Here is a 23,060-nt window from a genome sequence, read left to right on the forward strand (position 1 = left end):
GGAACCAGGAAAACTTTAGTGGCAGCAGGCAGATCCATTTCTAAATTCTTCATATATGTAATAAATTCCTCTGGGAAAATTCACTTGTAGGAAGGTCAGGGAGGGGAATATTAAGAAGTGACTTAGGTACAGAAACTCTCAAGCAGGTTCCTTGGAAAGTAAGTTATAAGCGCATTCTTTGATAGCTTCAGTTTTGAAAATTGCCACAAACAGAAATAGGATTTTCGTTACTAACAGGGAGCAACAATTAGGAAAAATGTCCCTCATCAGGTAGTAGAGGGGAAAATAAATCAAGAGCCTTTAGGGAAATTTGGAGGATTATCACTTCCTGTCCATAGAACAAACCTCTGGCTTTTCACATTTGTTTTACTAGAGAAATTGTTGCTAATTTGATAAGATCTAAGTACTCAACTTTCAGAGCAAAGTGAAATTGAAATGTATAAAAATATTTTTCTTGCTTTCTTAAATTGAAACAAGTAGGTATTTGGCATATTGGAAAATTGCAAAAGCAAAATACATCTCTCTCATTCTTACCTTGATGATGTAAAATCTAGGAATATCGCATGAAAGAGTCACAAGGGTGAAACAAAACTTTCTAGGCTCCCTTTGTTGGCAGGATAGGCCCTTTTCTCATACTTTTACACTGGAAGTGACTCTGGGATCTATAACTATCATGATTGACGATAAAGCCATCACTTTTACTGGTGAGTACCATGACTGATCTAGTGGGTCTCCTGGAGAAGGGAATGGCAACCCACTCTAGTATTCTTGCCTAGAGAATTCCATGGACAGAGGAGCCTGGCGGGCTGCAGTCAATGGGGTCACACAGAGTTGGACACGACTGAGTGACTTAACACACACCGTGACAAGTACACTGACTTCATCAATCAAGTCTTCTCCAGGAGATTTGCTTATGTGAGAGGACTTGTAGCACTTATTGAACAGGAATGAAAAGTACAATTCACTGAACTATGAATGTTCAGGATGGCTGGAAAAGTGTATTTTGGAAGAATATTCTGTTTCTAATATGTCAGGAAATCTTTAGCTGTGAGATATTAAGAAAAACTAATTTTTTTTCAAAATTAGACTGTCATTATATTAGTGTATTCTTAAAGAATGGAGATAGACATTACTCATCTACATTACCAAAGGGGAAAAATATTTAAAAACCAGATGACAGATTGGTGCCTTATAATTTAAGCAATACTGAATGGTGAATAATCTTCCAAGTTCATTTAAGCAGGGATAGGGAGAGAATCTCTATAAAAGTGAATAAAAAAGATCTTATTGTACAGATATGCCTAATCCCCCATTTTATTAGCTTATAATGCAAATCATTACTTGCTCTTGCTACTAAGAGCCATTTTAATGTAATGGATTCATTTCAGAAACCCTCAAGGAAACCAAAGCCTATGTCCTTTTATGGGTTTATGAGGAACTTTCAACTGGTCCCACCCAAGTTGGAGACATATATATATTTTTTCTTGCTTTTTAAGTTAAAAGTTGGAATTTATGCTGATGAGTATTTTCCATATTGACTTAACACTTCTTGCCAGAGAGGTTTTTCTTCCAAGTGAACAGATAGCAAGTGGACAAAAGGAAATTTTAAGCTTATGTGATGTGATAACAGTCAGAATACACATTCTTAAATTTAGAGCTGTAAAGCAAAAGCGAAAGTAAAGTCGTTCAGTTGTGTCCAACTCTTTGTGACCCCATGGATGGTAACCTAACAGGTTTATCCATCCATTGGATTCTCCAGGCAGGAATACTGGAGTGGGTTGCCATTTCCTTCTCCAGGGTATCTTCCAGACCCAGAGATCAAACCTGGGTCTCCTGCACTGCGGGCAGACTCTTTACCAGCTGAGCCACCAGGGAAGTCAAAATAAACATATTCTTTTTTTTCTTTTGTATATCTGCTGTTAATCAACACCTGTGTAGTGACTGGCACGTAATAGTTATTCAATAAGTTTGCTGAATGAATAAACTTATGAAACTATTTCCTTGGTTGTAATTTTTTTCTGATATATGAAAATGTAAAAATAAAGGGGTGTTACTAACATTTTTTTTTCCTTTTTAAAAATATGAACAAAAAATTGTTAAAATTCTATGTGGGTTTGACTCAGAATGACAGAAAAGTGTCCCCATTCTGTGCCGGTTAGCAAGAGAGAAATCTCTGACTCACATTTCTCTGCCTATTGAAAACAAAACTGTTTTAGGTAATGCTGCAATGTTTAAAACAAACAACTCCCCCCCCCCCAAAGCTTAGATGTAACACAAGATGAACCCTAAAAATTAATGACTTGGAAAATCCACAGAGTTAATCTCTTTTTTACATTCCAGCCTTAAACTTTCTATGGCACACCCGCCATTCAAGACTTTTAAATTTCTAAAGAGTAGTCATCTGCTGAAGTGGTGAGGAGACCAGAAGGTCACAAATCCTATCATTCGTTAAAGGGTGGGGGTGGGAACTGGCCAGTGTGGTCTCACCTACTAGAAGAGAATTCAAGAACTCACTTTAGTGGTTAATATTAATGCCACAGAGGGCTGCTCTAAGGAAGGTGGTCGAAGACCAAGAGGAATCTGTTATGCAGGCACAATGGCTACTGTTAACTGTGTTCCCAACTTCTAGTCCTTATGAGCACCCCTCACGTTTGAGTAGGGACTGTAGCTCTGGGGCAAAATGGAACACCGGCGTGAAGTCAGTGGGGGCAATAATCAAAACATTGGAAGTAGGTTCAGAGTTGGGATGCCCTGTGCCTTTTATTGGCCCAAACAGCTTCTACTGGAGTCACTCTTCATTGATTTGGAGTCTGCTCAAGATGTTATACATGTTAAGGGAAGACCATACTGGCAAATTCTTCTCTATTTTGAATATGAAGCCTTTTATCAATGAGTGTGAGGGTATTATTTCAAGTGCAAAATATGTGCTTATGTACCAAGGACGTCCCCCACTTCAGCTGAGCAGGCTCGGAGAGGACATTAGTATTTGGGCAGCATTTTCTCAGCAAGATGACGAAGACTGGAAGGAGTTAAACAGTAATAGAACCCTGAATAAGCGGACTCTCAGATCTAAATTCCATTTGTTTCAGACTAAAAATCCTCTTTTAAAGGACTCACTTGGCATGAAGATACTGATATCACTTCCAGTTTATATCCAAATGAGCATTTTCTGTTTTAGGGGGTGACAGATAATCCTTCAACTAGTGTTTCTAATAAGAAATGGAGCCATAAAAGGAACTGTCATTTACAACTCTTCTATGCTGTATCTCGAATACTGATGACCCACTGTTTACCCAAGAATTCTCCTCTTGATTCACAGATAGGAGTTGATATTTTGTCACCACCTTCATGCCAAAAGCAGCTTTCTACGGTGAGAGGGTGATTATAAAATTGTGCTTAAAACAAACAGTGGATAGAAACCAAAAACAGAGGTTGACACAAATATCCTGTTGTCAGTGTACATCCAGTTTAGACCTTATATAGAAGAACTAGGTGATTTGTGACAAGACAAAAATATGGTGATTTATTTATTTTTTTCATTCAGTCAGTGAATATTCACTGAGGGCTTACACCAGGCAAAGTACTAGGCATGGAGAAAAAGCTATGTCTCTGACCTCAAAAACAATGTGTTTGGGGTAACAGTCATGTATTTAGACAGAGTTCAATGCGATGAGTGGAGTAATGTGAGGTCTGTGCAAAAATGCAGTGGAATCCCATAGGAAGAGGCATCTATGTTCGGCAGGAGGAGAAAAAGTAAGACTTGCGTTCACTCTTGAGGAGAGAGCAGAGTTTATCAGGCATCCCAGCTGGAGGATACAGCATGTGCAAAGGCTTGGGGGCAGTGAAGAGCATGTTGAGTTTAGGGAGTCATATCTAGTTTGTATTCCTGAAGCAGAAAGTGTAAGAAGAATGTCAGGAGCAAAACTGAAGGGATGGTTCCAGCTAAACATTTTGAAGACCCTTGAGTGCTAGACTAGGTAATGTAGATTATTTATCTTGTAGCACATGGAAAGCCATAGAAAAAAATTCAGACATAATGAGTTGTGCATTTTAGAAAGACCATCTTGTCAGTAGACGGGACAATGGATTGGAAGTGGGGACAAATTAGTGACAATGAGACCATATGATCATTGTTTTTACCTGCCTGCTTGGTGTAAGAGTGCTAACGAGAACTACCTTTCATTAAATAGATAGAAATCCTCAAACCCTGGAAAGAATAAAGGCATAAGGATAGCTTCCAAAGAGGCACCTTTTAAAGAAAAATAACTGTTGACACTGGGTAAAGATGGTTGGTTAATTTTGTATGCACTGCATATTCCTTTTGGGGTCAAGGGTGCATTGCTCATTGTTTTACTTAGTTGGATGATTGACATCCACCTGAGCTGCCATCTCTGTTCCCGTGTTGAAAGGCTCTATGGTATTATAGACATTGTTCTGCCAATTGTGTCTCCTGCTGTGTTCCCTAGTCTCTGTAAGACCTTGGGGGAGTCACTTTCCTCTCTTTGATTCTCACTTTTCTCAGTCATAAAGTGAGGGCACAGTGTAAGTTATTTGTAATGCTACTATATTTATATTGTTCTATGACTTGTGACTTTGTTCACACTTATTAACCTCTCCTGCTGTTTATTTCTTACTTCATCTGAATGATTTTTCACAGTTTTAAAAGGGACAGAAATATTTGGAAGATAATCCCGGATTTGTTATTTAGGGCGAAATTCTGTTTTTATTGTCCTGCATTGAACACAGCTTTCCTCCTGGAAATAGCAGGATATTGCTAGCCGTTTTGAAACTGTGGAATTTCCACTCAAATGAGTCACATCTTATCCTCATGTGAACAAAAAGATGACTAATCACTTTCAATATCTACTAGGTTAAGTTAATAATTTAGCTCGATTTTTAGGTTGTGGATTTTCCTTTCCGAAATGACTCTCAGGTTGGATAACTGTATATTCTCAGAAAACTAACGCATGGATAAACCTGTGGCCCTAAAATGCGCTGCTTCTAGTAATACTTTCCTTATTTTAAATTCAACATTTCCTTGGAAGCTTCCAGTTATTTAATGACCTTTTTCTTCCCCCACTTAAGGACCTGTTTACATTAGTAATATATCTTCCAGGGCTCTGGGAGTTCATAGGGTTTGTACCTACCAAACAGCTCAGCACACTTACTATGCTCCAGAGACATGCAGGGGGCCCAGGACAAATCAAAATGTTTTTAAATGTATGACATGTGTGAAGTTGATGAAAATTCATGACACTCTCTGTCAGGGCTGCTTGAGCTTAAATCATCAGAGAAAGGTGAGTGTAAAGAATTTTGTTTAATACTTTTAGTTCTGGAATCCTTCCCATTTCTTGCTCATGTTCCCATGTTTTAGTTCTGCTCTATTTAGTAGACTGATTACAAAAATAAAAAAATTAAAAATTAGCCGCATGCTCTAAATTGCTTTTCAGAATTTCCTGCTTAAACCATCACTCAGATGAGTAACTTTTAAAGAGGAATTGAAATGTGGTTTGAGAATGTAATCACGTACTATAGAACATGCAAAATACATGTGAAAGACCACACGAGTGGTGTTAATTTAACTGATTATAATTTCTGCTTTAGAAATATTTTCAAATTTATCTTTTAAAATTGAAAAGAAAATATTGCAAGAAAATTTTGAGAGATTTCAAGAAAAAAAAGCCAAAATGCTTTGGATATTGAGATCAGCTGTTTTTAAGTAAAAATCCATTCAAAGCAAAATAAAAGGCATTGTGTAGTGTGTGCCGGCTAAAACTGAGAACACAAGAGCACTGCAGTTAATTAGAACCAATCAACAGAATGCTTTGCAACATTCCTCACATCAGTGCACCATCTGATCTTCATAATACAAATTTCCCACAGCCTTGATGCAAAAAGAACTAGAAATAAATATGAGTCGTTAAAATATATGATGTATTTCAGTTGCTCTTTTCAATGATTATTTTTTATTGCTGTGAAAATAAGATTTGAAAATTCCCAAATGTTGATCTGTAAGTGTTTTAGGAGGATAATCTTAGTAACTTTTTTTTTTTTTTTTAGCTGGGGGGGTTTGATTTTGTATGCGTTTGAACATGAGAAAAAAATATTGATTTTGAAAATAACATTTAAAACGTGAATTTGAGTTTTTATATGATTTATGTATGATTACTGTACTTGTGAAACATGACCGGGATTGTCCTGGACTGTTGAGTCATTATTTTATGAATGATTAATTACAAATAATGAAGTACTACATTATAGCTATTTTTATATTAACAGAATGCTGAACTAAGTTAACTGCATTAACATTTATATCATACTATGTCTTAAAAGGATATGCAGTACTTAACACTGTTATATTCCTACAGTTTATTCAGTGCTTGGTTCTACTCAGAAGTTTTACTTTTCTTTATTATACATCAGAAATTGTTCTGCTAGGGCACGAATATTGCTTTTGCCATATTTTCATGAAGTTCATGGTTTGTTCATTATAAACAACACGTGTTTCCCTTTTCTTTTCCTGTGTGTCCTATGTTTGATTTTATTTTATAATTTTATTTTTTGGGTGTGTGTCTGGTTCTCTGTTGTCTTTTTACATTAAAGGTAGACCTCCCTCGGGGCCACTGAGGTGCTTCAAAACATTGGTAAAATGGCTTGTTAAAAATGTTTAACTGGAGTCAGAAATGTATACGTCTTGACAACAGTTTATAAGTTTTTCTCCCTTATAAAAGGTAATTTGTAAATGTCTAGCAGGTGCCCCTTTTAGAGGCAAAAATAGCTCTGAAACTGGTGCTATTAATAAGAGAATTGTCTTCCAAAGGAGTGGATGATCCCTTCCCCTATATTTATAAAGTGCAACTCACTGACAGCAGTAATTTACTCCTCAGACTGCAGTCATCTCTTACAGAAAGGAGACATGCTTTAGAAGAATACAGTCCGAGTTTAACTGTTTTTGGGTTTTGTTTGTTTTGTTTCAGTCTCTATACTTTCTCCTATCACATCACACAAGATTTTTTTTTTCTCTCTGTTCCCCCAAAAAAGCTTTTTGCTGAATATTTTCTTTCTTGAGCATTCACTATCTATTTCTGTAGAAACAAAAAAAATAGTTTCGAAGAATTATCTTCTCTTTAAAACTAAATGTTTCTTGTACTCTTCTTGGTACAGATTTGATCTACCAAGGGTGTCTCTTAGCTGAGTTCTCTCCAGGAAATTTACTCTTTCTACTGCTTTACATAGACAGATAGCTTTGATGAGAAATACTTCAGAATGCTCATCTTTCAAGTACAGGAAAAGACTATGTTAGGATGTAAATTTTTTTCTGACTATAGAGCCTGTTAAATGCATAGTAATATTTGTGTTTACATTTTAAAAATCTGATCTATTTGCTTGCCAGCTTTGGAGCATTCGCTGCAAATGTTCACTGCTCCATGAAAAGCAGTTTCAATAAATAACAGCCTGAAATGGGCTCCGTTGCAGTTTATTTGATTTATAGGAATTAGAATAATAATGCTCTAAAACATATATTAAAATAACTCTGCTATCTCTAACATTGTTATTTCTTAAAGCAAACAATTTAGATAGAAACGTCATTTGATAAAAATAATTGGTTCACGTAAAATGGGACTCACATTCTTTTGCCAGACTCAGCAGCTCCTCTTCAGTGGTACTTCATTAGACGCGATTCTCATTCATCTTGAAGTCTTAAGAAAAGAGCCACCTTCTTTATTTTTAAAAATTATTTTTTAAAAAGTAAACAAATGCAGGGAAGATGGAATAAAATTTCTAACCGAATTTACTTACTGTTATTCAATTCTTTAAACATTTTCCTAGGGGACAGGAATGTCATATGTTTAGTTTCAGGACAAAGGCACCTTTTTAAATGACGAGCTTTAAGGAAATCTATAAAGAAGTTTGTTTAATAGAAAGTAGGCTCACTAAACTTTTAGTTATAAAAATTATCTACATTACAAAATTAGAAAATAACTAATGAACTTTAGAACTACTGTAAGGTTAATCTTTAATAAACAGCATCCTTAAAAAAAAATAAAAGCAGTTACAAGCAACTTCTAGAATTCATTTTGGGTAACATGTCCAGGGACACATTGTTTTCTTGTTTTTCTTTGGTTTTCTATGGTAAAGCTGATTAAAGTTGGGAGTTAAGAAAATCTATATAACTTGAGACTGTTGTCAGGTAGTGGTTTTATGCGGGGCTAGTGTTATGTAGTTTAAAACCAAAACCTTAGAGTCATATAAGATTAATTGACTCATTAATCAATTGTGGATTATTATTACTGCTATTATTATTTTGCCTGAGAAATGACCAAACTATATACAAGCAAGGAATTAAAACAATTCAGGTTCTTGGCAGTGGTTTAAAGTTTCTCTAATAGATTAGAAATTAATTAAAAGCCCCTTGCATGTGATTCATTAATATTCATATTTATATTTTGAGACTCAAATGAATTTAAAAAATTAAGATCATTAAATGATTTTAGCTACATGTTGTGTTATGGCAAGAATATATATATTGTATGCTTTTTCATTTGAGAGAGTGCTTATATTTATGTTGCTTTTTAATAGAAAGTTGCTAAATGTAAAAACATTTGTTAATGTTTTATTTGTTAATGAAAACAATTTCATAGATACTAATAAATCTTCACTTTCTTGGCTACTTTCTAACATTTTAAATTTATTTGAGAATACAGATATTTATTTTTAAAGGGATAAGTAAATATATTTAGAATTCGCATTCACTTCAGTAAAGGAGAGTTTAAATTCAGTTTGACTGTCTTGTATATGATTTGACAGAAGTAGCTAGTGAAATCTAACCAAAACCAGAAATCAACTGAGAGTATAGTCAAGAAGGAAAAAGGAAGACTTGGAGGAAATGATATTTTCCCATCAGTGGATAGGCATGCATACATTAAAGGCATAAAAGCCAGCAGGCGGAGAAACAAAAGCTGTATACTGAGGATTCTGCAAGTCTGAATTAACCAAATGGAAAAAAAAAAAAATGAAATCATTCTGCTTAAACTTGTTCACTAATAAAAGGAGAATCGCTTTTGTTAAATATGCTTGGTGTGATTATCAAGCAAAATTTTTTTCTCCCAGACATCTATGAATAAAACATGTGTTTGAGCACTAGGTAAACAAACAATAAATGGATGAGTTCAGTTGCAACATAATAACATTTTATTTAGAAAACATATATAATCATATTTGTATTGGCAATCCAAATTTAATGACTTCTTTCAGTAAAATTAAAGTGCCTCACAAATAGCATCTTATACATAAGGACTGCTTATTCTTTGCCCATCTTTTTTCTATTTTTCCAAAGAAACAGATTTTGAAGGTCTCTGCTGAACCCTGTATAGACCAGATGAAGTGTGATTTCTCAGGAAAAAATGTTCTTTGGAATCGTCTTAATTTTAGGTTACAGACGCTGTAAAAATAAATTTTAGAATACATTTCTAGGGCTGAGAGAGAAAATGTTCTGAAGTCTAGTGTGGCTTGGGCAGCTTTGAACAAGGCTCTGTGTGTAGCTGAACCACAGCCTTTGGCTTATTAGCCGTTTCATTAACACAACATCTTCTGTAAACTATGAATGAGAAGAAACCATTTACAATAAGGAAAGCAAACAACAGAATGAATTTCCTCTGTTGGTGTTTTATAAGACTGTTAAACAGAAAATGGAGGGAAGAACTCTCTTTAGACGATATCACTTAATTAAGTAAAGCATCCTAATCAGAGTCCCCTCCAATTGTAATGACTGTAGGGAGTCAAGTACATTTCTGTCTATATTAGAGTATCTAACTGCAATGATTTATTGATATTTATTTTAGAAGTACAACACAAAAGCAATAAAACAGGAGAAGCAGGGAGAAGGGAGCTATTGCTTACTGCAGGTACAATCAGAGCACTTCAGCAGAATTCCTGATTTTCTTGTGGGAGGTTTTCCTTTCTAAAATAAGAGCACATTTTTAGATGAGAATGTTCTTTTACCGCATTTGACTTCTATTCCAAATATTCACTGTGACATTTCTTTGTCCATTCGGTGAATCATTGATTCACTTTCTTCTCTGCAAGAATCACCGCAAATGAGTGGATGAGCACCTGCTGTTTTCTGCAGTGACATTCCTGGATTGCATTCTACACTGATTTTAGACTTAAAATACAGCTTCTCTGTATGAGAGAGATTTGAGGCAGGAGAGTCAATACACTGGATAGTCAGACAGACATTGGCTGCCCTCCAAGCTGCACACAGCATAAACCTGTTTATCTGCTGCATTTCACAAATCTCAAAAACACATGAATAATCAGGCAAGCAACTGGATAAGTGATTCACACTAGGGAATCTAACCAATATTCTGATGAGAGGGTCCTATGATGCTAAGACATTGGGGCAAATAGACTTGTATTGTAGAAATTGCACATAATAAACTTGATTAGTGGTTCAAAGGAAAAAACATTGTATATCAAAACAGGTGTATACAGAATATACAGGTATCCCAACTCTGTGGATTTTGGTTGGATTTTATGTGCAAGTTATCTGGATAATTGAGTTCAAAAATATGCTTTCAGCCATACCTTTCTAATAATTTGAGCAATGTACCTTGGATAACTTAATATTAGTTATCAAGATAATTTATTTCTAGATTCCTTGATCTAAATATTGGAGGCCAGTGCCTTAAAACCCCAAAATACAACAACATGTATTTAAAATTAAATTACCAAACATGCTTAGAACGTACTTTGTGGAAGTAAACATTTCTCAAATAGTTACACTCATTTTTATAATTGAAGATTATTTGCTTGGTTGGGTCGGGAAGGCCCCTTGGAGTAGGAAATGGCAACCCACTCTAGTGTTCTTGCCTGGAAAATCCCATGGACAGAGGAGCCTGGCAGGCTACAGTCTATGGTGTTGCAAAGAGTCAGACATGACTGAGTAACTGAGGATACATACACAATTGCTTGGTAATAAGTGAATTAGGCAAACAAAGGTACAATTATTGATATATTTGCTGTTTTGATTATTTCTCTTAATTTCTATTATTCCTTCCTGAGTTGCTGATCTTTCAGCCTCTCTCTTGTTTTTTTTGTTTTTTTTTAAATCTCAAAGGTTATTATTGTGCTTTAGCATTCAGTTGTAAAATGAAAGTTCTCAAAAGTTTTGGTGGTGGTGGTTTAGTCACTAAGTTGTATCCAACCCTTGTGATCCCATGGACTGTAACCTGCCAGGCTTCTCTGTTCATGGGATTCTCCAGGCAAGAATACTAGAGTGGGTTGCCATTTCCTTCTCCAGGGGATTTTCCTGACCCAGGAATCAAAGCCGGGTTTCCTGCATTGCAGGCAGATCCTTTACTGACTGAGCTATAAGGGAAGATTTGGGGCTAGTTTTGGGGCTAACCTAAAAAGTATGCTTTGGTTCTAAAGATCTATTAAGATTGTTTATGAATTTTAGGCTTGCATTACTTCCATAAACTAGACCTGGTTATAATCACAGCAAGAGGAATTGTCTGTTTGCTTGGTTTGTCTGTCTTATTTACCTTCTAGTATAGACCTACCATGTTAGTACCAAGAGAGGTAGGAACATTTGCAAACACAAAATACTATTCCAGAGAAAAGAAGAGTCATATAAAGCATTTAAATTATTGTTGTATACCCTACAACTTCCTTTTTCTGTATTGCAGAGAGAAAGACTAATTGATAAAACTTTTGACACTGGAAAACTTGGTTAGATTAGTAACCAAAGATGTCATCATCTTAGCTACAGAAAATCTTGGAAAAGGTAGGTTACCTGGAAATTGATATTTCAAATGAAATGTTGCTACTTTCAAGCTTCTTGATTAAAGCCTTGCCCCAAGGGAACGTATATTTGGGTCTGTTGCCAGTTGTACTGTCAATTTTTTTTCTTGCTTTGACATTTTCTCTTTTTCTTGCTTCATCTCAGGTTTTCTTTCTTCAGGATCAGACACAGAAACTGATTGAATGGCTCCACTGATCAGGATTTGAAAAACCAAATCTCAGAACCTACCACTTGGTGTATGTCTGCCTTGAGCAGTTTCTTCTTTAGCAACAGGACACTTGCATAATATGGGAGCATCATTTCTTCTTCACTTCTCCCTGATTTTGTAAAATGTGATCAATTTTTTTTTCATAATTTTTAAAGTTAACTTCATGGGAAATCTCGTTGCAAACACAATGTAAAAGCTAAAATGCATCCTTTGAAAGATGCGTGTAGGTAAGTGTCAGTTCTAAGTTTGGGGGTGGTTGAGTGATATTAAAATTACTGCTAATCTCGTCAACAATCTGAAAGCTCAACACCTGGATTTTTGAAACCATGGGAAATTTCCCTAACCTCTCTGTGTGACCTGGATTTTGAGTGTATGTCCATAAAGTTGTAGTTGTGTCTGCGAGCCTCAACTGAGATCAACCATAACTTTTCCCTCAGCCACACAGAACTCTTCTGGAGGATTTTTTAAGTGGTCATTGTTCACTATGACCAAAATTTCAAAAATGATTGCTAAACCCCATAAAATCTATATACCATAGCAACCTAAGAAATAATAGATTGGTTATGAGTGAACTTTTTACTTATAAAAACAATACAAACAGGATATAAAGTTTTAAAATGTTCCTTTCTTTCCCCCTAGCCCTCTCAATCCTTGTAGTGAAAGCACTGAATCCTAACCACTGGACCTCCAAGAAACTCCCTCTCATATACATTAACAGACACTTTACAACAATAATTTTATTTATTTATTTATGGCTGCGCTGGGTCTTTGTTGCTGCTCGGGCTTTTTTCTGTTGTGGAGAGCGGGGACTACTCTCAGCTATGGTGCATGGGCTTCTCGTTGCCCTGGCTTCTCTTGTTACAGAGTTCAGGCTCCAGGGCAAGTGGGGTTCAGCAGTTGCCCATGTGGGTTCAGTTGTTGTGGTGCCCGGGCTCTAGAGCACAGGCTCAGTTGTTGCAGCTCATGGGCTTAGTTGCTCTGCAGCATGTGGGAATCTCAGTTCCCTGGCCAGGGATCGAACCCGTGTCTCCTGCATTGGCAGGCAGACTCTTTACTACCGAGCCACCAGGAGGCCTCTAACAGACATTTTTTTAATTCACAAGCAAGTGTATCTTCTTTTAAATCTCAGTAACATCATACAATATATTTACTCTTCTGAACTTCCTTTTATTCACTTAGCAATGTATTTTGGCTGTATGTTGCCCTATATGTGGGTCTACCCCATTCTCCTAGCAGTTGCACAGGGTATCAGGTAATATGATATTATGGATCTAAGGTACCCATATTGGTGCATATTTAGAGTGTTTTCTTTTAGACTTTTTGCTTTCTCAAATAATAGTTTAGCAAACATATGTGTACTTTGTGAACGTTCATAAATTTTGGTAAAATTAATTGCTTGACGTGAAAGTGCTAGATAAAAACACATTTACAATTTTTGAATGATATTGTCACATTATTGATACAACCAAAGAGGGTCTTTCAATTTACTTTTCACTCACTGTTGAGAGGCAGGTATTTGGACAAGGGCTGAGGGGAGTTCTGTGTGTGGCACATTCGCCCGCCATCCTGTCTCTTCAAGCGTGGCTTTTCTGCATAGCTCAGTGGCAGCTGCGATGGTACGTGAAGGCCTGGTGGAGAAAGAGAACGTTCCTGTGGGCTGTGTGCTGCGGTGGCAGCGATGGCTGGGCGGGGGCAGCCCTGGGATGGTGAGGGAATGAGCTGGGAGGTACAGCTGCCATCATTAGGACCAGATCTGAGCTTTCACCCCAACTTGCTGGGCAGTCTTCCCGACAAATGTGGGGGGGGGTCATAGAGCAGGATCAGGAGTCATTCACACAGGCTATCATGAGCATGGAGATGGAGGAGAATAAGAGTCATATCAAACACACACACACACACACACACCGTAACACAGCTTTTCTTTCTGTTCAGATTCTTTTTTAATTAATTTTTATTGGAGTATAGTTGCTTTATCTGCTCAGGTTCTTAGCCAGCTGTGTACTTAACGTTTTTTTTTGTTTTTTTTTTGCATCTTGGGCTGGGCTTTTAAGTTAGGGCTGGTCTCAGTCACTCGTGGCTGGTCTTCAGCAGGCAGGGGTCCTCCAGGCATCCTCTCCATTTACTATTCAGTTTCTCTGTGTTCAAATAGCCCAGAACACTTATGTGACATGTCCCAGTCACTGGATTTGAAGACACATTCTCATCCTTGAAACTTCTACTCCATATTCAGTATTTTCATCTGGCCTGGCATCTTGTAAGTCCCATTTTTATCCTTAAATAGAAACTTGGAAGTGCCTCTTAATTTACACCCTCGATTTCAGCCTTTTAAGTTGAGGGTTGCTTTAACGTTCTTAAGGATATAGTTACATGAGTAAGTTTAGTTTATATCCTGCATTAGCATGCTAGGTGCTATGTAGGGGCTGTGGATACAAAGACGAATGAAACACAGCTCATGCCTTCCAAAAGCTCATAAAATAGTGAAGAGAGCACAAACTGAAGTACAGACTACTCTTTGATAAGTAAGATGGAGGTATTTAATAAAAGTTCTATGAAGTCCCACTTCTGGAAATGTATCTTACAGATATATCTGTATGTGTATGAAAGGACACATAAACCAGTTGTTCACTGAAGCATTGTTTGTGATGGTAAGAGTTAGGAACATTTGGAGTGTCTGTTGACAAGGACGCTTTATGGAGTTTTAATAAATGCTCACTATCTATTGATAGGAAGTGATCTCCAGGGTGTATTTCTCTATGAAAGAAGCAAACTGCAGAATATGTATAGCATGTGTTGCTTTTTGTATATGAAATATAGGAAAATGAGATAGGAAATATAGGAGAATTAATAATGTCTGCTTGAATATGCATAAAAATATTTAAAGACTCCCAAAGAAACTAATGCACATGCTTACCTCTAGGGGGCATCCGGAATTAGTAGGGTGGACGGGAAAAAGGGGTGAAGCGCAGCTTCTCAATGCATGCCTTTTTATGTCATTTTAACTTTTGTACAATGTGAATGTATTGTCTGTTCAAAATTATATTAAGCATATTTACATTATAAGATAAAATTCCCCCTCTCAAAGCTCTGCATGCTCTGGAGGTACATGGGAGTGCTTAGCTACATTGATTTGGGATAAAGATCATTACATGGGACTAGACAAGGAGACCCTGAGCAAGAGAAAGTAGCCTTTTTAGAGACCACTGACTTTTTCTTACTGTCTTGTTAGACCCACTATCCCAAGGAAATTATATTCAGCAGAGCTAGGAGGAAGAACTTCATTCTCTACAAAGTTCTCAGTGATGAAATTGCTTATAAACATGGAACATATCTAAGACATGGGGTAGATTTCATTCTTTAAACTTCCTACAGGCCAGGCTGTTCAGAGTGGCCATCTCAGGTTTCCCGTGATGGCTTTGTCGGAAAGGCATAATTTGCCCGTACCTTGAGTTGACCTGCTGAAGTCATGAAATTGAGCCATGTGAACATTTTCTTCTTTAATTTTTACACGCAGGTCTTATGCTGAGTTGCAAAGAAGAGAGATTACTTGCCTTGCCACAGAAATGCTACTTTTCTTTGACAACGATGTGCTCCCTAAATTTCCCAGAATACCACATTAAGGTGATTTGGGGGAAAGTAGCGGGATAGAATTAGATCTTGAGAATTCTTTGGTCGTTTCTGTGAACTGAGATTATGAGGTTATGAAAAAATGAGGTGGAGAATAAATAGCTTGTGAGGAAAAAAGTGTTGATGATAATTTCGTGATTATAAAACAGTGGTAGGAGATTGTTGAAGAGTGATATAATCATCACACAAACCACCCAGGGACAGAAGAGACTGCTGGTGGATGAAGGAGATTTTACTTCCTTGTACGTGTCTGCCCTGAATTTCCCCACTACGATGTCGGTGACGACACTACTATAGCTGCCACTCTTCCTGCCTTTTCGGCTTATTTCAGCCATTTTTGTCTATAAGATTACACCCAAGTCATAAGCCCCGACTACCCAGGGAGCAGTGGCAAGTGGCTGGAAACATGGGCGTGGGTGAGCGTGAAAGCAGGTGACTCGGCACCTTCAATTCACCAGTTTACTTCAGTGCCCCTCTGCCCACCCTGTATCATTTCATCTCTCAATTGGTCTCAAATCAGTCCTGTGTTAAAATCCTGGTGACTTGGGAACAAGGCTTCCAGAGATGACAAAGTAGCCTTATAACTTATTCAGCCTAAACCTAGTATCAGGTTCTTTTTCCAAGTACTAGTGAGTCAGTATTTTTATGTGATTACCATGCAAACATGAACATGTTAAGTGAGCTATTGCCAGCAATCAGGGCCACTTGTTAACATAGCATCAGTAAGAGCAACTCAGGTGAGAAACAACTCTGATTATAGGTATTTAGCCCAAATGTACATCAGTTGTAACTCCTTCAATGTATTCTTTTACCAGCTAATTGAAATACTTTATCAGTGAAAGTCTTGACACAACAGTTACACAAACACACATCTAAGAACATGGGGAAATTAAATAAGACTTACAATATACACTTTAACAAAATGATGGCTTAATTTATACTCCCTTTGTAATTTTAACTAAATGTTGTGGCGAGTATTTCTTACTTTAACTCCTAAGTATATGGGCATTTATTGCACACAATATAAAGATACTTCAGGAGCTTGTGATTAACGCCATGGTATTCAGGCACAGTTTATAGAGACTTTCAGTCAAAGACAAAATATCCAAGTGGATGATAAAACACATGAAATAGACATATATATACAAGGACTTAATTTAGATGTCTCATGTCAGCTGAGTTCTAGCTCTTGGCTTATCAGGAATGTCTCCAAACAAGCATGTTCTGTACCTGACTCAAGGCTGCCTTGGGGACCAGCCCCTGGGTAGGGTGGCTAGATAAATACAGGGTGCCCAGTTACATTTAATTTCATGTAAACACTGAAGAATTTTTAGTATAAATATGCCCCAAACATTACATGCAACATGCTTAGGCAGACATACGCTGTAGCTCTTATGTGCTTACTCTTCAGGCAAGATGCTTCACACATTCGAAACCCTGAAATCCAGAATTTCCCTCTAGCACTATAGTCTGGTTCTTTTACTGTGTATTGCCTTACCCTCTATTGCCTAAGCTTGCCTTTCCCTAAGGGCTTCCCTGGTGGCTCAGATGCTAAAGAATCTGCCTCCAATGCAGGAGACCTGGGTTCAATCCTTGGGTCGGGAAGTTCCCCGGACGAAGGGAATGTCAACCTGCTTCAGTATTCTTGCCTGGAAAATTCCCTGGATAGGGGAGCCTGGCAGGCTACAGTCCATGGGGTCACAAAGAGTCAGCCATGACTGTATTAGCCTCTTCCCAAAAGAGCGTTTTGTTCATACCGCTTGTTTTCAAAGAACTTTTAAAATGTTAGTGATTGGAGAGAGACAAAAGTTGCCTTCCCATCAGTTGTAATACAGAGAAAACTCGCTAAAACCTGCTTTCTTCTTTCTCCCTCTCTCTGCCAATTTTGAATTTTCAAAGGCCTGTCCTTAAGGTTTAGCGCTAGATTTAAAAGGGTGGACAGATATGAAATAAGATAGGAGGGTTTTTTTCCTGACAAAGCTTGTATGCCTGGGTTGGTTTCTAGGGATTGTGGTAAAGGCAGTTTCTCAAAGGTTTAATTTAAAATTTTTAGGTCGAGCCGAAGGCCACCACCAGTAACATGAACAGCATGTTATGGTAAGGAAATGAACAGCAGTGTGGTAGAATAAAGAACAACAAATGTAGAGCTGTCAGATTTGAGGTTGAGGTCTGGCTCTGTACTTGCAGAAGCTGTGTACTTTAAGCAAGTCCTTTGGCCTCCGTGAACCTCAGTTTCTTCCTCAGTAACAAAGAGGGCTTAGTGGGGCAAATGTGGAGAGAGATACCTGTATAGAAATGATGTGTAAATGTCAAGTTCAATCTAGATGTTTGCAGTGATGATGATGACGAAGACGATGATGGCCAAGACATAAAGAGACGTTACAGGAAGTCGTTTGTTAAAGAGATACTTAATTATTTTAGACTTAAAAATATTTATTTATGTATTTATTTTTGGCTACTGCTGGTCTTTGTTGCTTTTAGGGGGGTTTTCTCTAGTTGTGGCAAGCGAGGAGTTGCTCTTTGTGGTGCATGGGCTTCTCACTGCGGTGGCTTCTCTTCTGTAAAGCACAGGCTCTAGGCTCGCGGGCTTCAGTAGCTATAGCACACAGGCTCAATAGTCATGACTCATGGGTCCTGGGCGAGTGGGCTTCAGTAGTTGTGACTCAGGGGCTCAGTAGTTAGGGTTCATGGGCCCAGAGGGAGTGGGCTTCAGGCGTTGTGGCTCACGGGCCCTAGGGCACAGGCTCAGTAGTTGTTGCGCACTGGCTTACTTGTTTCGCGGCACGTGAAATCTTCCCGGACCAGGGATGGAACCTGCGTCCCTTGCATTGGCAGGCAGATTCTTATTTACCACACCACCAGGGAAGTCCTAAAGAGATTTTAATTCAGACCCTAAAAATTTTAATACCCACTTGGTTCACAAGATAATTATACAGAAGAGTATTGTTTGTATATGGGTTGAGTAAAGAAAGAAAGAAAGAAACAAAAAAACCCAATTCCATATGCTTTTAGAAGAGAGCTTACTAAAAGCTTTTGTGTATAAGAATAAAATTTTTAAACTTTGAAGTATAGTTGCTTTACAATGTTATATTAGTTTCAGATGTATATCATAGTGATTCAGTCTTAAAACAGATTTTACTCCATTTAAATTTAATAGCTACAATTTTCTGTGCTATATAGTATATCCTTATTGCTCATCTATTTTGTACATAGTAGTTTTTATAGTTTGTATCTCTTAATCCCATACCTCTATTTTGCCCCTCCCCACTTCCCCTCCTCTGTGGTAACCGTTAGTTTTCTATATGTGAGTCTGATTCTGTTTTGCATTTATTATACATTCATTTGTAGTATTTTTTAGATTTCACATGTAAATGATATCATACAGGATTTGTCTTTATCTAACTCATTTCACTAAGCACTCCTTTCACTAAGGTCCATCCATGTTGTTGCGAATGGCAGAATTTCATTCTTTTTTATGGCTGAGTAATGTTCTACGACAGACATACACACCATATCTTCTTTATCCGTTCATTTGTTGAGGGGCATTTGGGTTGCTTCCTTGTCTTGGTTATTGTAGATAGTGCTGCTATGAATATTGGGGTGTGTGTATTTTTTCAAACAGCAGCAGCAGCAGAGTTTTCATTTTTTCCAGATATATACCCAGAAGTGGATTTGCTGGATCATGTGGTAGTTCTATTTTTACTTTTTTGAGGAACCTTTGTACTGTTTTCCATAGTAGTTTCACGAATTTACATCTCCACCAACAATGTTAGGAGGGTTCCCTTTTTTCCACATCCCGTCTAACATTTCTTATTTGTAAATTTTTTTGATGATAGCTATTTTCACAGGTGTGAGATTATATCTTATTTTTGTTTTGATTTGCGTTTCTCTAATAATTAGCAATGTTGAGCATCTTTTCATGTGCCTCTTGGCCATCTGTATGTCTTTGGGAAAATGTCTCTTCAGGTCTCCTGCCCATTTTTAAATTTTTTTAAAATATTGAGCTGTATGAGCTGTTTGTATATTTTGGTTGTCAACCTCTTGTCTGCCGTTATCACTTGCAAATGTTTTCTCTCATTCTGTAGGTTGCCTTTTTATTCTGTGATGGTTCCCTTTGCTGTGCAAAAGCTTTTAGGTTTAATTAAGTCCCATTTGTTTATTTTTACCTTTGTTTCCTTTCACTGAGGAGGTATAGACAAAAAATATTGCTATGATTTATGTCAAAGAGTGTTCTACCTATGTTCTCATCTAAGAGTTTTATGGTTTAAGGTCTTATATTTAGGTCTATATATCCATTTTTCATTTATTTTTGTATATAGTGAAAATATGATTTTTTCAGTATAATTTACTTAGGATTACATGGAAGAAATGGAAAATAGAGTGACATTCTGAGAAGCATTTTGTTTAAAGCCTTTTATTTTGGGTGAATAGTCACTCAACAACCAATCTATTTATTTTGTACAAGCCTCAGACACATTATTATTATTGTTACTATTTAACATTATAGCTTGAAGTTTTTGATGCACAGAGAAAGCTTTTATGAGGTATTGAGTCTATCCATTTGCTCAGTGATAAAGCAGAGAATGCAAAAGAGGAAAATTGTACCAGAGGTCCTCTGATTCTTTTTTAGCATTTCCATCCTATGCTCAAGGAAGGTGAAGGTTTTGGAAGGACTGAGTCCTCAGAGCTCTGGGTACCAACTCTAAATGGAGAATATTTATCCTTGTTTAATTTTGCTTCATTTATTACTCTGTAACCAATATATATGTGTTATAGAAAACTAGAGAATATGGATAAGCAAAAAGAAGACAAATATCCCAAACTCTGCCCTCCAGTGTACAGTAGATGTAGTTGAACCTGTAAGATGCTGCTGTATTCAAAAGAACCAAAAAGCATAACAATGGCATCTTCCACAAGCATTATAACCAAGCACATGTGAGACACAACCCAACACATGCATGTGCATGTGTGTGTAATATGGATATGTGTATGGATATGTGTGTAATATGGATACATGATATGTGTGATAGGATGGCAAACTCTAGAGAAGGTTCCATTTCGGTCATCTTAGCTAACTTGCTTTTCTCTAAAACCAGTCCTAAAACTTGTTATTAATACTAAAGTGATAAAATGATGGTTACTTCCTGGCATTTGACTAAAGTACTCCTGGACTAAAAGCCTTCCTCTGGTTCTCTCTGATTCTTTGATTGGGCGTAGGCAACTCTGTCTCCCCCTCCAGAATTTCTGGGCTAATAGTTGTATTTATCTTGTAGGGTTGTTGGAGGATTAAATGAGGTAATACTTGGAAAGGGTTTAGAACAGCACTGGGCAGGCCCATGGTGAGCCCTCCCCAGTATCAACTCTAGAGTGGTTGATAATTCTAAATTCACCCCCCAAGAGGCCCCATTTTCTGCTTGGTGTGCTATGAGAGAAGACTTAGGCTTAAATGGTGACTCACCATTTACTAGCTATGTGTCCTTGGAGAAATTAATTAACTTCTTGGTGATGTGAATTAGCCCCACAAAGACAGAGCATACTGTATGCCAGATTTTGCCAGGCACTGCAGACCCATGGAGAGCAGCTCAAACATAAGAAGGTTATTCACCTGAGCTTGGGTAAGTGGTTATAAGCTGAGATCTAAAGGTTTGAAACAGTCTAACCAGAAAGCTAGGAGATGGTGTTCAAGCCCCTCAAACAGCCAGAGAGAGAAGAGAGTACCTACAGGGTGGGAAGAGCAGGAAGTATCACTGGGCCGTGGTGTGCAAAAGGAGCGTGTTGAAAATGAACTTGAAGAGGATCTTGCAAGCCGCATTAAGAAGTGTAGACTTTATTTTAGGCAAAGTAGCAATCTATGGAAAAAGTCTTAAAGGAAGGGCTGACATAATTAGACTTGCACATCAGAAAGATCCCTTGGACTGTATTTCAAAGGATAGATTAGAGACAGTGGTGGGAAAATGGGGGAAAGGGCATACAGGTGAGTGACGGTAGGTTCTCAGTTGACCGTAGTGCCACAGGGGGCAAGGAGAGTGCCTTGTGGGTGAGGGAGAGAGGAAAGACTGGTTAAAGCCCAGGAAATTCCTTGGCCATCCAGTGGTTAGCACTCCATGCTTCCGGTGCAGTGGGCCTGGGTTCCATTCCTGGTTGGGGAACTACGATCCCACAAGCTGAGCAGCACTGACCAAAAAAAAAAAAAAAGTCAAAAAATCTCAAAAGTTTCTGGCTTTGCTGGTGGTCCCAGTTACCAACATAGACATGAAACTAGGGTAGTTTTGGGGGGAAGATGAGTTCAGTTTGGAACATATTGAATTTGAGGTTGGAAGAAGCTGGGAGTGTCCACTGAATAGCTAGACATGTGACCCTAAAGCTGAATCAGAACACAGTAGGTGTTTAAAGTCATAGTTTCCCTTTACCTCATGCCTGTTTCCTCACTGCTCACCCTCAAACCATTTCTCTGCTATCACCTCCTCTCTGTCTCCTACTTTTTTGATTTTTAAAGCATTTTGGTATATTTCTTTCCAATAATTCTATGCTTTTGGAAAAATACAGTTGAAAACATACTGTATATATTCTTTTCACTTGCTATTTTAATGTTACTGTTTTAACTATGATTTTTGATAACTGCTAGATAGTTCCACCTTACAGATATACCAAACTTCACTTGGCCATTTTTCCACTGTTAGGCATCTAGGTGCTCCTATGTTTCCAAAAAATCTTTGTTCCTGTTGCTGATTATTTCCCTACACCAGGCTTCTAGAGGTGAGACTACAACGTTAAACATTTTCAGAGGAATAAGAAAGCTAGTTTCATATTAAGGATTGGAAGTGATACGGCTGTTTTTTCATCAGCACAGTACTAACTTTTCACCAAAGTGGGGGGCTTTTTGACTCATTCATCTTTTATATTTTGTAAGTAGCATCCTCTTCCTTATATTTACAATACTAATCATCTATTTATTTGTAATGTTACACACTGTTCAGTTGTTTGCTGTTCAGTTGTTGTTCAGTTGCTACGTCATGTCTGACTCTTTGCGACCTCATGGATTGCGGCATGCCAGTCTTCCTGGTTCTTCACTATCTCCCAGAGTTTGCTCAAATTCATGTCCGTTGATTCAGTGATGCTATCTAATCATCTCATCTTCTGCCACCCTCTTCTCCTTTTGCCTTCAAACTTTCCTAGCATTAGGGTCTTTTCCAATGAGTCAGCTTTTCTCGTCAGGTAGTCAGAGTATTGGAACTTCAGCTTCAGTATCAGTCCTTCCAATGAATATTCAAGGTTGATTTCCTTTAGGATTGACTGGTTTAATCTCTTTGCTGTCCAAGGGACTCTCAAGAGTCTCCTCTAGCATCATAGTTTGAAAGCATCAATTCTTTGGCACTCAGCCTTTCTTATGGTCCAGCTCACATCTGTACATGACTACTGGAA

The 23,060-nt window shown here is 37.6% G+C and overlaps 1 long non-coding RNA gene across 3 annotated transcripts in view; it reads left to right on the top strand.

The window, feature by feature from the left end:
• Positions 1 to 23,060, top strand: part of LOC122419619 — a 42,837-nt gene that overhangs the window by 11,060 nt on the left and 8,717 nt on the right. For 2 of the 3 annotated variants that reach the window (XR_006262940.1, XR_006262938.1), the window contains exons 2-3: positions 11,691 to 11,788; positions 11,951 to 12,241. This is a non-coding gene — a long non-coding RNA (uncharacterized LOC122419619). Of the gene's footprint in view, positions 1 to 5,192; positions 5,298 to 11,690; positions 11,789 to 11,950; positions 12,242 to 23,060 lie in introns of those variants that run through there. The other variant, XR_006262939.1, reaches the window with a different exon arrangement.

This window comes from Cervus canadensis, chromosome 17 (genome assembly GCF_019320065.1).
Source record: "Cervus canadensis isolate Bull #8, Minnesota chromosome 17, ASM1932006v1, whole genome shotgun sequence".
NCBI lineage: Eukaryota > Metazoa > Chordata > Mammalia > Artiodactyla > Cervidae > Cervus > Cervus canadensis.